Here is a 17,209-nt window from a genome sequence, read left to right as displayed (position 1 = left end):
CGCTACGAATGTCTATCATATTAGTCTGTACGTAGCTCATAGCCAATCGTATCAATTATACCAGATGACGTATGTATAGCGACAGAAATTCGATGAAGTAGAAGAGGATGGGTGTGTCGCATAGATGTCGTCATCGTTTTGTCGTCCCTCCCCGTTCTGTGATTGGTTCCCTATCTCAGGCGAAAATCTGATCCTTGGAATCCAGGCTGCCAGCAGCGCAAAATGAAATCGCGCGCAAGGCAGCATGGGTATACCCAGGCTAGGTATAGATAAGTGATGGAGCGAATATATTTTTGGGGAAAAGGAGGTACAGAAAAATGGGGAGAATATATTTTAGGGAAAAAGGAGATATAGAAAAATAAGGGAGAATATTTTTTGGGGAAAAGTACGCATAGAAAAATGATGGAGAGAATATTTTTTGGTAAAAAGTAGTTATAGATATACCAAATTTTTCTCAAGTTTTATTCTCTATCATTTTTCTGTTCCTAGTTTTCCTCGAATTTTTATTCTCTCCATCATTTTTCTATACCTACTTTTATCTCGAATTGTTATTCCCTCCATCATTTGTCTATACAACCTTTTTAAGGAAAAAGGAGATAGAGAAAGATAGAGAGAATATGTTTTTTGGGGAAAAAGAAGGGTATAGATATATATAGCTCCTATTTCTCGAAATTGTATTCTCCATCATTTGACTCACCAAAACATAACAGCACAATTATGTGTGGATGATGGTTGGATAAAGCAGCCTCACCTGGCCCGAGTCAGACTGATTAAACTCTGGAACTGGGTGAGGCTGCACACCTGTTGCACATTGAGCAATTAGTGTCTTGTGGAGCCCAGTAAATGTCACCTAGTTGGACTTTGGTGACTACCTTGGTGGCGTGTAGCATGTGCATTGCTACACTGCAGGTGAGGCTGCTTAAACCAGGCATCATCCACAAACACCCATTGATGTTTTATGATTCCCCAGTGAATTTAGACTAAATTAATCAATTAATTAATTAAGCACATTAGTAAAATTTAGATCTAACGTAGTAAAGGACATTCATTGTAATTTTGTAACCACTACACCAATATAAATTATATTGATGCTACAAGGATAAAGAATCATCTTGCATGGAAAAGACACCTTTTCAATCAACTTTATTAATTACACAAATTACAATATCCCAATATTTATTAAATATTATGTGGAAGAAATCAAATGGTTACAATTCTTTATTTGCATCAAAATCTACCACAGATGAAAAGTTTGAAGAATAAGTAGGAAAATAATTATGTGTCAAGATATACTGTACATGATATATAAACAAAAGAAAAATGTTTTAGGTTAATATCATGCTATATATATTGGATGCTTATACGGAAACAACGCTCAATAATGCAAGAATAGGTTTTTAAAGAATACAGCAATGATTTTCACCCCCACTGTCTTTGCATTTGTTATTGTATCCTCTATCTATGAACCACAACATGGGCACAAAGACTACAAATATGGCCACCGTGACAAAACTCTTTTTCTCTGTCATCTTCCCCAGAACAAAAGACCTGAGAACCACAGAGAGAATACGACTTCACGGCAATACATACAAAACATGTTACTTGGATAGCAAACAATACAATTAGTTTATAAAAAAAATATTTTTTTAACATAATTTACAAATGTAACTCTCTCACGCAAAATAGGTCCAGCAGTCCTACGGCATATGGTATAGCAGAACTTCTGGGGGGAGACAGTACAGAGCCTGGGCTGGGAAACCAACAACTGGAGGGGCGGCGTTACGCCTTGGAGATATTTTACCGTAGAAAAAGTGATTCACTTAAGTAGACAACGTTTTCTGGAAAGGATTTTATTAATGTATTTCTACAGTGGCCAGTCTGCCAGTCCAGTTCATTTGAAACCATAACAGACAGTTTTTCTTCCGAGCGATGGCCGAGTCCAGGTTCGCTGTTAATATCCAATCACATGCTTAAAGATGTCTCCAGCAACATGATTGGTCCAAAAAAAAAAATAAGTGAGAGAAAAGGGAGCAACCCGTTTTGAGCTGGTCTTCCATCAGACTTCAGACAGGTCACCTACGGTCTGACATGTGAGACAACCCTTTAGGTAACGACGGGGGGTCCGCCTCTCCCATACCCTGACTCCGAGGTTCAGGAGTGACCCCCGAGGATCTCGTCCAGATTAATGTCCTTCATCCAGTCGTCGTTCCCTGAGCCCGACTTGAGCAGGGAGTCGATGAAGTCCGAGTCTGTGTTGATGCCCGGCACCGTGTTGTCCCCCTCGGGCAGGAAGTCGAAGGTCAGCCGGTTGACCCGGTTGTTCTGGTAGGTACCGGGCGACGGGCTTGCCCCCGAGAAGTTCCCGGCCGGCACCCTCTGCTCCGGGGAGGACTGGCTGGGGTTCCCCGGGATGGGCTGGTTGGTTCTGGGGGGCAGGTTGTTTCTTAGGGCGGGGTTCATAGCGAGGAGCGGGCCCATGTCTGGTGCCACCTGGTTGGGCGGGCCGGTGTGCCTCTGCTGGTATGCATGGTTCGATGACCCGTCCAGCTTGGTGCCGTGTGGGGGCGGTGGGTTGGTGAGCCTCCTCACACCACCACCACCACCGCCACCACCCAGCCCGGGAGCCACCCCCTGGCCCTGGCCTTGCTTCATCCCCGGGAGCCAGGCCGCATTGACCCCCGACAGCAGCCCCGCAAGCCCCGAACCGGGGCCTGGAGGCGGGGCCTGCTGGTCGAGGGAGGGCCTGGAGGGCGGTGCCCCGTTCATGGAGAAGGGACTTCCCTGGGCGCCAGGCCGCTGGAGGCGGGGCTTGTTGGCAGCGCCTGCGAGTCCCATGCGGTGCTGGTTGGTCTGCGGCTGGAAGGGCCCGAGACAGGGGCCTGGAAGACCTCCGCCGCCCACACCGAACCTCCTGTCCCCCGGTGCGGGGTTCATCTTGGGGCCAGGGTTGTGGGGCAAGTGGCAGGCCATGGGTGGAAGGCCGGTGTCAGGACCGTTGCTCATGGACTGGGAGGGGTTCATACCTTTAACGAAAAGGAACACGCACATCAACACACAACGTTTTCTGTGTATACTCTTGCTCCAGTGTTCCCATTGCTTGAGAAAGATTCCCCTAATGCCTGCTCCTAAATTAGTTGCACAAGAAACTCGCTGTAAAAAAGCTTTGAAGACCCAGAATTAAAGCTCTGGCAAACAACTAAAAAGGATTTAGCTATACCAAATCCTGTATCTCTCGCATAGACTGTCAGAGGTTCTACTGAGAGGTTAATGTTAGGGTCAGGTTAGGGTTAGGGTTAGGTCCAGCAGGTAAAAGGGTGGTCCAGAAGAGGTCTGTCTGTACCTGTGAAGAGGGTCCCAGGTGGTCCTCCTCCCAGGCTCCTGGTCTGTTTGTAGTCCGGTGGCGGTCGGGTTAGGTGCCTGCTGAACTGGTCCTGTGGATTGTCTTTGTCCTGAGGCACCAAAACAAGGAGGCGAGAAAAAGGATTAAAAACTGTTTGGAAATGACGGACCTCTTCTCAAATATTTTAAGAGGTTGAAGAAATCTGTTAAAGATTTAAAATACACAACTTGTTTCTGTCAAGGCTACGAAAAAGACGGACACGTTCCATTACCAAACTGTCTTGACTGCGACAGTATAGGAGAGTTAATACTCCTTTAAATACAAACTATGATTCACAAGCTCTGTAGGGAACACGGCAATTTTAAGCTGACTGTCGTTTTTTTTTTTTTTTTTTTTCTCTTACCGCCTCGCCAAGCGGGTGAAGCGATTGGTTGAGCTGTCGCTGCAGAACCGGGGTTTTGGCGGGGCTTTTCTGCTGTCCGATGGCCACCAGAGGTCGCTGTTGTGCCTGAGACTGGCCGTTAATGGGCAGCCGGGGTCCAGGAGAAATACCCTAAGATAAGAGACGGAGAAATAGAGAAACACAACGTTGCGTTACTTTCACATCGGCACTTTTCCCCGGTTTGCTTTGCTACGCTTGCTTCTGGCGCTGCGCCAGAAAGCCAGGTGGACGGTGGGAAGATTAACACAATTGCGGCCGCACAAAAGTGCAAACGCAATTACAAAGTCCCACCACTAGAGGACGGACATTCACCATAAACAGGTGAACCGTGTCAATGATGCCATTCAGTGTTCATACTGTGGTACGGGCTACTCCCTCCTCCTCCCTCCGCAGAAGAACAGGGAAGACCCAGAAAAGAGGCTTTCATTTTCCGGAGGTGGGGGGGGGGGGGGTTTGTGGAGTCCTTTTCAAGGCCTACGTTTCCCCTGATGATTGTGTCTAAAGAGAGTGGGAGGAATATAAGAGACATGGGGAGCTGTGGGAGCTCGACACAGCCTGCGTTTAACCAGTGCTCGTTGACCCTCATTCATGAGTTACGCTTGACGTGACAAGCCCACTTAAAAAAACTCTGTGGCTCATAAAACACGCCATTAGACAACAGAAATGTCTAAACTGATTTCTGTGTCCAACGACTCCTCCTGGCCAAAGTGCGGATTTCCAGGTAGTTTTACCAGATGGAGGGATACTGTGTGTTTAAGCCTTTGTGTTTCACTCTGATAACAATATAAATCTTTTTTTACCCCCTAAGGCATTGGTCTAATACGTGGGAACGGTGGGATTGCTGTTACAAGCATCTGCTCTCTGGCATTAAATTTGCACTCATTTCAACACACACGCACACACCTATAATTATTAGTCACAGTGTTGAAACAGTTTCGATGAAAAGGGCGATAAGAGATTTGATTAAATAAGGGGAGACCACATTAGGCTCCTGATAGAAATTCAAATAAAAAGTAATGTTATAAATCAGATTCCAGTGTGTAGGTATCCAAACCCTCCAAACTGCTGTAATCAGGGATGATAAAAGACCTGGGAAAAACTCGCCAAACTGTTGGTTGTTACGCTTGTTCTCGCTTAACCGCACAGTGGGGACAGAATAGGAGCAGGGATAAATATGAAAACAAACATCCGAGACGTCAGAGGCCAATATTTATTCAGAACATTAACACTGGCAGCCAGCGGCTGGTTGGCCCCCCATCTGGCCAATGAGGTGGCTCGGTGGTGGTGACTGACCGTGTCCAAACAGTTGGTCACAATACCGGCCCTGGTTCGCTTCACTTCATTCCTCTCCAAGCCACCGTGAGAATCTTTTAACTGTTTGGACCAAATCTGATGGGCTCTTTGTTGGAAGAAAACACCAACACCAACTCCTCTCTCACCACCACCAATCTTCCCCCAAACCACAAGAGTTTTGTTTTCCTTGTGTCTTAGTGTGAGTGCCGCTCTCTCCCACTGTCTCTCTATCTATCTTGCTCTCCCTATGTCATCTCAAATGTGTCATGGATGCCGTGTGTGTGTGTGTATTCTTCATCTTCTGACTAGGTCGTCAGCTAGTCCCCGCTGTAAATGAGTCCCACATGTTGGGCAGAGAGAGAGACGGGGAGGGAAGGGGAGAGGAGGGAGAGACGTGAACACAGGCAGCTGACAGAGATCCTGCCTCTCTCTCTTTCTCTCGCTCTCTCTGTCAGTCTCTCTCTCTCTCTCCCCCTTTCTCTCTCTCTGTCAGTGTGCCTCTCTCTCTCTCTCTCTCTCTCTCTCTCTCTCTCTCTCTCTCTCTCTCTTTCAGTCTTCATGTCTGTCCTTCTCTCTCTGTGCTTGAGTATCTCTCCGTCTCCCTCTCTCTGTTTCCTGCTCTCTCTGTATCTCTCTCTCTCTCTCTCTCTCTCTCTCTCTCTCTCTCTCTCTCTCTCTCTCTCCCCCTTTCTCTCTCTCTGTCAGTGTGCCTCTCTCTCTCTCTCTCTCTCTCTCTCTCTCTCTCTCTCTCTCTCTCTCTCTCTCTCTCTCTCTCTCTCTCTCTCTCTCTCTCTCTCTCTCTCTCTCTCTCTCTCTCTCTCTCTCTCTCTCTTTCAGTCTTCATGTCTGTCCTTCTCTCTCTGTGCTTGAGTATCTCTCTGTCTCCCTCTCTCTGTTTCCTGCTCTCTCTGTATCTCTCTCGCTCCCTCTCTGTGTCTGACTCCCCCCCCACTCCCCCTCTCTCTCTACATCCTGCAGCTCTATAGCGCTACACCGTCCCCAGGGACAGCCTCGGCATCTGGACTTGGCCCCGGCTCACTTTCCCAGGAAACAAGCGCTCCCTTCACGGGCACCGCAGTCACACTGACCCCACAATCCACCCTCCCACCCCTCTCCCACAACCACCACCCCAACCCAATCATTCCCACTACCCCAGGGCCCCTCCCCTCCCCGTTGCCGTAGTGACAATGGGTGGTGCAAGAACAGTGTGCATATATGTATATGAGGGCATTACTACCTCAGTCGATTACAAAAACAAAATCTCCTTAAGCCAAACTTGACTAATTTGTTGGGGATATCTGTGGCAGGCAAAGAGTGAATAGAGTTGTTGGTCATTAAAATTAAAAAACACATTTCATTGTAACTAATTCAGCTGGAGCCGTTAAGAAACATGGTACAAGATGTAAAAGAAAGCTTATTTCTCTCTCTAAAATGAGCCCAGAGCAATCTACACAACAACAACAACAACTGGGCTGCCAACATGACAAGCAACGCTGGGAGGTTTATTCTGAGAGAACACAACACATCCAGCTGGATATCTTCCTCTACATTTGTTGAGCATTTTTGTCTGTTGCTACTAAAACTGGATTCACTCATTTTACGTTCTTCCCCACCAGCAAACTGAAGCAACATTAGCCACCGTTAGCCCGCTGCCCTAGGGTTTTATTCACCTAGTGGCGATCTTGCTTTCAAACGCTAGCTGGGTTGGGGGAATAGAAGGCTAGATCCCACAATCGCTGCGAGGACCAAGATTGCCGCCAGTTGAACAAGGGCCCATAGGGTATAGTTAAAAGCCAGCAGAAAGGAAGGGAACTATGTTGTTAGCTGGTGCTACATCGGGGGGATTAGATCACCACTGGGGTCCCTTTATTTCCACCCATTACTAATTCAACTCACTGTGGGAAGATACTTCTGCTGCCCCCTCTGCGAGCCGCCCTCTGTGAAACAGCCAAGTATTTAACCCTAGCCACACTGCCTGCAGCTCTGTACACTAGCGTAGCCCCATGTTAGCATACAAGTTGTGCTTATTATGCTAACATGATGCTATGCTAGTACATAAGCCACACTTCCTGGAGGAGGTCTAGAGGCTGGCATGGTTATTATGCGAATATTATGTCACACTAGCACAGTGCTAACATCATGCATTTATTTTATGGATAGTTTTATTGTTGTGGGTAATCCCAGTATTTAACCCTAGCCACAGTGACAGAACCTGGTGGAGGTCTATGGGCTAACATAGCTATTATGCTAACATACTAGCACAGTGCTAACATTGTGTGGAACATGATGTTATGCTAGTGATTTAGCCCAGTATTTAACCCTAGCACACTGTCTGGTGGAGACCTATGGGCTAGTATGGAAATTATGCTAACATGATGTAATGCTAGAAGCTATTATGGTATCATCCCAGTGCATTAGCCAATTATATTTCACCATAGTCACACTGCCTGTAGGTCTATGCATTAGCAAAATATAATTTTAGCAGGATTAGTGAGCCATGGGGCTATGCTAGTGCTAGCCTGTTGGAAAAATACTTTGAGAATAAGTCAGCTGGCTGTCTTCAGTTGGCTGCTGGTTTGTCTTTTGGGAATCCAGATATTTTCTAAGCTTTCCTATGTTTATGTTCACATTATTAATGCAAACATGTGGAGTCCGATAAAAGAAATTGCTGTATGTAGCACACCACACTCACGAATATGATTTACAAATATGTAATGTGTGTGTATGGCAAAAACTGTCAGTACAATATGCCTATCTATGTGTTTATTATCCTTTGTTCAATGCTATGATGACTGCTTCATTGTGAATTTGCTGGCTTGTATTTAAGCCTTGTGTAAGTGAAGTGGATGCAGAGAGCTTGTGTGTGTGTGTGTGTGTGTGTGTTGTGTGTGTGTGTGTGTGTGTGTGTGTGTGTGTGTGTGGTGTGTGTGTGTGTGTGTGTGTGTGTGTGTACATTGGGCAACCCGCATATTTTATAAAACTACAGCTCTTCATAAAACCATATGGTCCACGCCGCACTGCTGAGAGGAGGCTAAGGGCAAAACAACCACACATAATGATTGATCTACAATAGGCCTGTAATACTGCGGCATCCATGGGCATCTCTTTGGTCACGGTGGGGATTCGAGACAGATATGTCCTGTGCAATAATCTTGATTGATAATTCAACTTTGCGGCTCAGTCCAATTTGTGTGTCCACATACATTTTTAAACCAAGTACTGTTTATGCCTTTGATTGTATTTAGGTAGTAGTCATTTATTTACTATTATATAGGCTATAACAAATTGACTACTATCTTTATAGTGATTATTTAGCAATTTGACCCTGGTAAGACCGCAGTAGTCCAGCTGAATTATATTACAGATAAGTGTTCTTCATTCAAATGCTTTCATGAATTTTTTTCAGAGGGATTGTTACCCTATTGCTCAAGTATAATGATACTATGAGGTCAAACGAAAAATAAAATCATAACCTTAACATAACCTACAGAGTAAAAAAAGAAAGCATCCATGCTCTTTTTTTTGTCTTGGTCAAACCGTTTGTGTTTTATGTTACTTCATACAGTCGAGCAGAGGTTTAAAAAGTGTGATCAGCACACAAATGATCTTTTTGATCTATAAACAAAGGCATCCAGAGATACCATTCTTAGGAGAGGGAGACAGAGAGAGAGACAGAGATGGAGACATAGACAGAGAGAGAGAGAGAGAGAGAGAGAGAGAGAGAGAGAGAGAGCGAGGGAGAATAGGGAGTTGGGGGAGAGCCTCCTCAATCATAACAAATCAGTGCTTGAACCTCCAGTACACAGCTAAGCAGATTACCGTCATTTTCCTCCGCTTGTCCCTTGTAGCTAACAACTTCCAATTAGCAAACCCCGCTGCGCATATCTGGGGCCTGACGGGAAGCCACCGTGACAGCCAGAGAATTAGAAGTCCTGCATGTTAATCCAGCCGGCGCTGGCAATCTGTGTCACAGTCAATGCGGGATGCAAGCAGAGGAAATGAATATTCAAGGGAGTCGCGGGAAGCAGCTAGCTAGGGCAGTAGCAAGGAGAACGACCGCCGCAAGCTAACAGCAGCACATTGTTCCTTCTCCCGAGTTTCGGCGGGGAAGGTCGCGAGCTAGGGAAAAGGCGGGAACATGTAGGAGAAGTGCAGTGCCCTGCAATTTTTTCCCAGTAGCAGTGCTGAGGTGTGTGTGATGTGCACGTATGTTGATGTGCATGTGCACTGTTCTGGTGTGCGTGTGCATTGTGCAGATGTGCGAGGGCACGTCGCTGATGTTCAATTTACTGCCTTTAATGTCAGTGCAAACACAGTTTTTTAAGTCAGCAATTTGTAGCCATCCCATCGCCTAGGTTTCATGATACTGTTGTTTCTGTTTTTAAAAAATCCAATCTTTGGGCTGCTTTCCAATTATTACTTTTCTCTTTATGCTACCTACATACGTTAATCCAACGTCCCGGTTCACCTGACATTTTCACCTGGTTGCCCAACATATCTATTAAACACTAAATTGTCCCTATTTTGTCCCGCTATTCACCACAATTAAATATAATAACGACAATATACTTGTTTTCAGCGTTTATCATCCTCTTTCCCACTCATTATTACCTAACCCAATCAAAAAACATAAACATTGCACCACAATTTCATCACTGATTGTCTGTATCCATTTCAATCAATCAAAGTCTGCTGCTAGCCTTTGATGCTTTAGACTCTGTCTGGCAGTCTGTCAGTAGACCTCTAGAAGGCTTGCACTTTTCTTAGGAAATAGCCAGCAAAGAAAATTCTGTATTCTGCCGACGCTGCAAGAGTACAATTTTGGTCACGCGCGGTGGAAATGCAGACATAAAAGATCATATTAAGACGGCCAACCATAAGCGGTTGCTACGAGCGGGAACTAGCACAGTTGCGCCCTACTCTAGAGAGTCAAATGCCGGTGACAGTGATCTGAAATGGGAATCTCAGCAGGGGACTTTTGCCGAGCGCAAACATGTGCACAAGCGTGAACGCACAGTGCACTTAAGGGTCCCGGTTTGGGAGTTTGAAAATGTAGTTACTCTATTCCTTCATATAGTCTAAAGCCATTCATGAGCAAATGCCACACACAATATGTGTTTTTAATAATTCTAACACAATTCTAACACTTTTTAGTGGTCTGTATTCTTCCAAAATATATCTCCACTTCCAACAATGACAATCTAACAACTGAGGGTGGAGCAGTGGGGGGGGCAATGACATGTTTCTAAATAAAACCAAATTGAATATCTTCAAAAGAAAGATTTAACCATTTTTTTTTAACAAGGGGAGCCCATTAAGATTTAACAATCTCCTTTCAAGGTAGCCCGGCCCAGCGAGGCAGTGTCTCGTGCCTTGCAGTGGCGCCAATAATCCAGCTGCTGTGCTGCACAACTGCTCCATGCATGTTGGCAAACACCGAGGTGACACACTCTGCTTGGTATCCTATTACTGCGTGAAATATGCATCCTGTTACCTCAGTACTGTCTACAGTGGTTGTGTGCTGCAACGTTCTACTTTTAAAGTAAATGTATTCTCTTTGTATTTTCCTCTGTCTATGTATTGCTTTACTAGAATTCTAGTAACATGTTATACTTCACACTTTCTTACCTCATTATAGTAATCGAAAATACTAAGACAATCAATGACAGAAGGTAATAACATATCTTTGCAAGGAAGCAAATTGTCTTCGTAAACCAGAATCAGCCTGATTTGGGTTCGGACTTTAGATCGACCAGCCAGACATAGATCTTAAAACACTGCTTGTCGGTTCTTTTCTACCCACGACCAGGCCATCAGTCATGATGTGAGGATTGTTTAGTGCACAGGGAAACCTGCGGGGTCTTACCTGCCGCTGGGCCAGTTTGAAATGTAGCCCAGGTCCGTGCTGAGGTAGGGCCTTCTGCTGCAGACACTGGGACCCCGGCCCCGGGATCTGGGAGGTCTGGTAGTGGTGCTGGTTCTGGTTCTGACCCGGGGTCGACGGCGGCGGCTGCTGCTGCTGCTGCTGCTGCTGCTGCTGCTGCTGCTGCTGCTGCTGCTGCTGCTGCTGCTGCTGGACTGAGGTTTTGTTGAGGGCGCCCGTCATCACGGACATGGGTGCGTTGGGCGAGGTCGCCACCTTGGGACTGAAGTGCAACGTGGGCTTGGTGCTCAGGACCTTCATGTCCAGGTGGCCGCCGCCCACATCCGTTGTGGCCGTTGGCCTTGAAGAGGCAGTGGTTGATCCCCTTGGCCTGCGGGCCGGCCATGCGCTGGGGGTTGAGCGGGGCCTTGTCCTGGGAGAAGCCGGGGCCGGCGGCGGAGTGGGGGTTGACGGAGGGGGCCCAACCCGCCATCCCGGCGGGGGAGTTCTGGTGGTGCTGCAGGTGGTGTTGGTGGTGGGGGTGATGGGGGTGGGGGGTGTTGGTGGTGGAGCAGGGCGTTGGGCTGCTGCTGGTTCGCCGCCATCTGCTTGAGCTGCTCCGCGTGGGACACCTCGGGCCAGCAGGGCATGGGCCTGGGGGCCGGGCCGCCGGGGGGCTTCTGGCCCAGGGCGGAGGGCGACGCGGAGGCCAGGGGCCCGCCGGTCATGGTGAAGGAGGGCCCCGCCGACGCCGGCCGCAGCTGGGGCGAGCTGGCGTGCGCGTGGCAGTAGTCCGTCGGGGAGAACTCCGTCTTGATGGGCTTGTCCCCCAGGAGGGCGAAGAGGCCGGCGGGCCCCCCCCCCCCCACCACCCGTGGAGCCGGTCCGCTCCAGGTCCAGCCCAAAGGCGTCGTCCTGCTTCAGCATCTTCTCGAACTCCAGGTCGTTGAGCGACGGCACCGTCTTGGTCAGCTCGTCGAACAGGTCCTGCAGCTCGGGGTCGATCTGCCCGCCGCCCTCCTCCTTGAAGTCGAAGATCATGTCGGCGGTGGACTGGCCGCAGGACGCCACCTCGCTGGGCTCCTGCTTCATCTCCTTCAGCGTCAGGTTGAAGGTGTCGGCGTCCACGCCCGGCGGCAGCATGAAGCTCTTCCTGTGCAGGACGTTGTCCATGGACGAGGCCGAGGAGGACGAGGAGGAGGAGGAGGACGGGTGTCCCTGCAGGGACTGGGGCTGGGCGAAGTTGTGGCCGCAGGGGCCGTGAGGCGGGCCCAGGCCCCCGCGGTCCAGGCGGGCCCGCTTGAAGTCAGCGCCGGAGATGCCACAGGAGAGGCCGTTCTGCTTGGGGAGGGGGCCCGGAGCGTGGCCCTCGAGCTTCCTGCGCAGGGAGCCTTGCAGCTGTGGGGACACGAAGAAGACAGGATGAGGACGGCTGTCTTAAGATCAATTTATTCAAACTTAATTGTTTCACATGGTAACATCATGTGGTTACAGTGTATTCAAACATGTGAGACAAAAAAGGGTACACTGAGTGGTTACGAACTGTTGTGGTTACAAAAAGACCTATGATGGTTGAGTAATCGGATGACCATAGGGAAGCAATAAGTACAGCAATAAATATTTGTATTTATTTCTATAAGAATAAAAATAAAATATATACTTAATATATGTACATACACAATTAGAGGAGTAGAAATGTTGTTCACATACACTACTATTAGATATAAAGAACTTATACATACTGTATATCTAATATTACAAATATTTACTAGGCGCCATAAGAATACGAATATTCGGTTATTGACCAGAGAACGTTAATCCAAACCTACTAATTATCTTAAAACGAAACCAAATAAAAACGGTTCATCGTTGTGTTATTAAAATCAAACGGTAATCCTCACGTAATGTTTTTATAACAACGTCCAGCCAGTGTAGAATCATGGCCCGAGCGGTGCATGAAGTGAGCCGGTTCACATTATGATACATCTAAGTTACACTGCGATGAATTTTATAAACCATCCCTCAGCATTAACATGTAAATTAATCCCTTCTTACAAGTAGCTCCCGCGACGTTCTGTCTACACAGCTGAATGTGAAGATCTCCACTCGCTTAACGACCTTGTTTTAATGCAGTGCCATAAAGCAACTGTTACCATGGTACAGTCAAGCTAAAAAAATAATTACGCTCTTGAATTCATCGCTGTGTTGTGATATTAATAGGAACCACTCGTACTACTGAACCAGATATGCTGGAACCAAAGGAAACTATGCACTTCAACAACTATCATCCCCTCACAACGCCACCACCATCAGCAAGAACGCGCAGTGGCTACATTACTACTCCAAACTAAGCAGCTCAGCGTAAAAAAGGCCCCGATTGGAACAAGAAGAGACAAGATACATGTGTTTAATAAGGGAGATATCAGCGATATGGTAGAGCCCTTACAGGAATCTCATGTGGATGACTACAGTGGGAAATAAAACTTCCTTTGTCTGTTCTCCCCTTCATTTGCATAAATGATATTCTCCCTCCACCGCGGCTCGTTAGATCGCCGGAGTATTCCTTTGTTGTTTGAGTGTCTGATTAACGCGCGGCTGTGGGTGTACCTCTCCTGCTATCTGTCCTCCCCGCGAGTGTCTTTGTTACGCGTTAATAAGCACGTCCCCGCTGCCTGAGCGCGGATGGGGAGGGTGGAACGAACGTGGACGCCGCGCAGCCTCATGGAACGTCATCCCTAGACCTCTCTCAGACTGTCGATCGATGATCAGCTCAGACTTTTACCTTCCTGGGACTTCGATCTGTTGTAATATGTAATAATGTGAAGTGTGGATATGGGAAAAGTCATTAAATAATAATATGATGCGTGTGTGTGTGTGCATGGGCTAATAAAGATCCATTAATAATCTGATGTTTGTGTGTGTGTGTTTGTGTCTGTGTGCGTGTGTGTCCGTGTGTCTGCGTGCGTTTGTGTGCGTTTGTGCGCGTGTGTGACTCGTTTTCCCCCAAAGTAGCGCACACACACTGCCCTCGGTGGATTGTGTGGTCAGTATTTAAATTGAACTCACACAGAGCTAACAGAAGTGGAGTGTGTGGCCCCGGGGGGGGGGAAGCTGACTGATCCGCTCCCTGCAAGGACATGCAAGACGCTGCCATCTCAACAACACAGCCATGGAAACACTGGGTGAAACTCTACACTCTACAGGGCACCGGTACCACACGGGAGTCGTTTTCACCTGCTGGCACACAACGCACGAACAGGTTTCACTATTCTGCCTGCCGCAGGGTTAGCTGATAATACTAGCCTGGTGCAACGCTAAGGACAGCATGGTGTGCTTCAAATACTCACACGGTGCACTGCTACTCGTCACATGGTCTGCCGTGCTGCCCACTCAAGCAAGGGATGCTAACACTATCTTGGTGTGGTGCTTACACCATAAGTGGGGGGATGTATTGAAACCGATCCTGGTGTTTCAATCAGGGCATTACTATAGCTCTGATGTAGCAGGCTAGCGTGCTGGTGGTGACACTGATGACAATGATGGGGACGTTGATGAGTCATTAATGAGGCATAATTACAAATCGCTGTGGATCTCATATAGAGATGGCTGTCACATTTCCATTTGGATTGAATGCAACATTAGGTGTATAGTAACACTGATGGACTTTGTGTGCCACGGAAAGGCGTTGTGAAACCACAATTAACAAAAAATAAAGGAACAGAAGACAGCTGATCCAGGGTGGAAATGTATCAGAGGAAGTGTTTAAGAGTGTGAGTCGCTCAGTCTTGAGATTCTATTTAGTGTCATTAGCAGACAGTTTGGTTCATCCAGACTTAATTAGAGTGAATTATTGCATGTCATTAGGGAGCAGTCAGGCTTGTTGGGGCATCTCGCCTCGAGGATGACTATACAGACATTCTGGTTTGAACCCTGAACCTTTTGGCCGGGAGTCGAACAAACACAACGCTGCACTATCACTATCCTGCCCCCTTCTTTCAGTGTGGAGATGAGGAAGGGAGGGGGAGAGAGGGCGAGAGATGGAAAGGGGGAGAGAGAAAGAGAGAGCGAGATGGAAAGGGGGAGAGTGCGAGAGAGAGTGAGAGAGAAAGAGGGAGAGAGATGAAAGGGGAGAGAGGGAAAGAGAGAGATGGAAAGGGGGAGAGAGGGAGAGAGAGAGAGATGGAAATGGGGAGAGAGAGAGGGAGAGGGCGAGAGAGAGAGAGAGAGAGAGAGAGAGAGAGGGAGAGGGGCGAGAGAGAGAGAGAGAGAGAGGCGAGAGAGGGAGGGGGAGAGAGAGGGGGAAGAGAGGAGAGAGAGAGCGAGAGAGAGAGAGAGATGCGTCCTCCTTCAAGGCTGATGGCCAGCCAGGGAAAACAGGCCATGAATAATGGAAGAGGCCAGTGGATGTGCTGCCCCTGTAACTCTGGCGTGCCTCTTCCATGTAGCGACCTCGTTTAATAAACCGACTGCAGGCTGGCTGCGTCCCACCCCCCCCCGCCCACCCCTCCCCATTCAAAAGGTCATTGTTAAACCCTGGAAGGGCTTTGTGGCGCTGGAATTTTGTTAGAGTCGGATCATTGAAATCGGGGTATTTTCTTTTCAGTGTTCGTTCAGAGGGTTTACAGAACGACTACTGTGTTTTATCAGTGAATTAAAGAGCGGTTGTGTCTGGTTCGCCGGCGGGGCTAAAGCTGCTCTGAAACCCTCTGGGTAGATCTGCAAGTGACCTGAAAATAGATCTTTTCTGGATTAACATTTCATGAGCTTAAAGCTCTGGATCCTCTCGGAGAGTGACACTCCCTCCATAGGAGAGGTGCTAACAGCATACAAACAATTTCAGAGCGTATGGTCTGGGATCTGTCCAAACTCTAATGGTCAACAAGCAACTTCCGATCCAAAGGAATGAATGTTCTGAAGCCTGAGTTCCTGTTTTATGACTTTTGTGAATTTTTCCCTTTAACAAAAATTCTAAAAAACCTGTCCTGAACCATTCCCTTCTGAGTGACAACATACAAAACGCAGAGCGAGAAGGCAGTTCTTAGGAATACTCTATAACGACACCTCTCACAACGTCTCCCCACATTGTGTGTGCATCAGGACGGCCCTTAGGCAACACTATCCAATCCACTCCAACATCTTCATCAACCAAAAACCTACTGATCAGCTGTTTAGGAGGGTTCTCTTCTAACGTGAACAAGGACCATGAACAAGGACCGGAGAGAGAGAGAGAGAGAGAGAGAGAGAGAGAGAGGGAGAGAGAGAGAGAGAGAGAGAGAGAGAGAGAGAGAGAGAGAGAGAGCGAGCGAGAGCGAGCGAGAGCGCGAGAGAGAGAGAGCGAGAGAGAGAGAGAGAGAGAGAGAGAGAGAGAGAGCGAGCGAGAGGCGAGCGAGAGCGCGAGGGCGAGAGAGAGAGAGAGAGAGAGAGAGAGAGAGAGAGAGAGAGAGAGAGAGAGAGAGAGAGAGAGAGAGAGAAAAGAGTAAAAGAGTGTGAAAGACACCGACAGACAGAGAGGGGGTACTGCAGTGGGAGGCAGATTCCCAGACGTCGCCTCACAGCGAGAACCAAAGTGACATCAGCCAAGCAGCCATGTTGCCCGCATACACACACACAACACACACACCCACACACACCACACACACACACACACACACACACACACACACACACACACACACACACACAACACACACACACACACACACACACCACACACACACACACTGTCTGCTGCTGCTGCTGCTCTGCTGCTGCTGCACTCCAGTGCCCTGACCTTGAGGACAGTCATGGCTAACTGTCCCTGAGGAGGGTGTGTGTGTGTGTGTGTGTGTGTGTGTGTGTGTGGTGTGTGTGTGTGTGTGTGTGTGTGGTGTGTGTGTTGTGTGTGTGTGTGTGTGTGTGTGTGTGTGTGTGTGATGGTTGGGGGGAAGGGGGTGCCGGCTGCCAAACACACACACACACACACACACACACACACACACACACACACACACACACACACACACGCAACGCAAATAAAACTGCGGCTTAAACTGCAAACCATCAATCAGTACAATGCATCGACAAAGTTGCCCGGCACTTTGTTCGGTTGCTTTGATTGTCCTCAGCCTCTCCTGCAAGTCATGTCTGATAAAAAGGGCCGTCCGTTCTCTGGCTAATATAAAGTCCCTCAGCAGAATCCTAAAATGATACAGAGCGAGAGAGTCTGTACAGAGAGGGGAGATACAGGGAGAAGGAAGGAGTAGTGATAGAAGAAGGATACTAGAGATACAGA

The 17,209-nt window shown here is 47.8% G+C and overlaps 1 pseudogene; it reads right to left on the bottom strand.

Moving 5' to 3' along the window:
• Positions 1-1,132: 1,132 nt before the first annotated feature.
• Positions 1,133-16,723, bottom strand: LOC130405302 (mastermind-like protein 2; annotated as a pseudogene).
• Between the last annotated feature and the right edge of the window lie 486 nt (positions 16,724-17,209).

Source organism: Gadus chalcogrammus, chromosome 16, assembly GCF_026213295.1.
Source record: "Gadus chalcogrammus isolate NIFS_2021 chromosome 16, NIFS_Gcha_1.0, whole genome shotgun sequence".
NCBI classification, from domain to species: domain Eukaryota; kingdom Metazoa; phylum Chordata; class Actinopteri; order Gadiformes; family Gadidae; genus Gadus; species Gadus chalcogrammus.
This window is presented reverse-complemented; position numbering and strand designations above follow the sequence as displayed.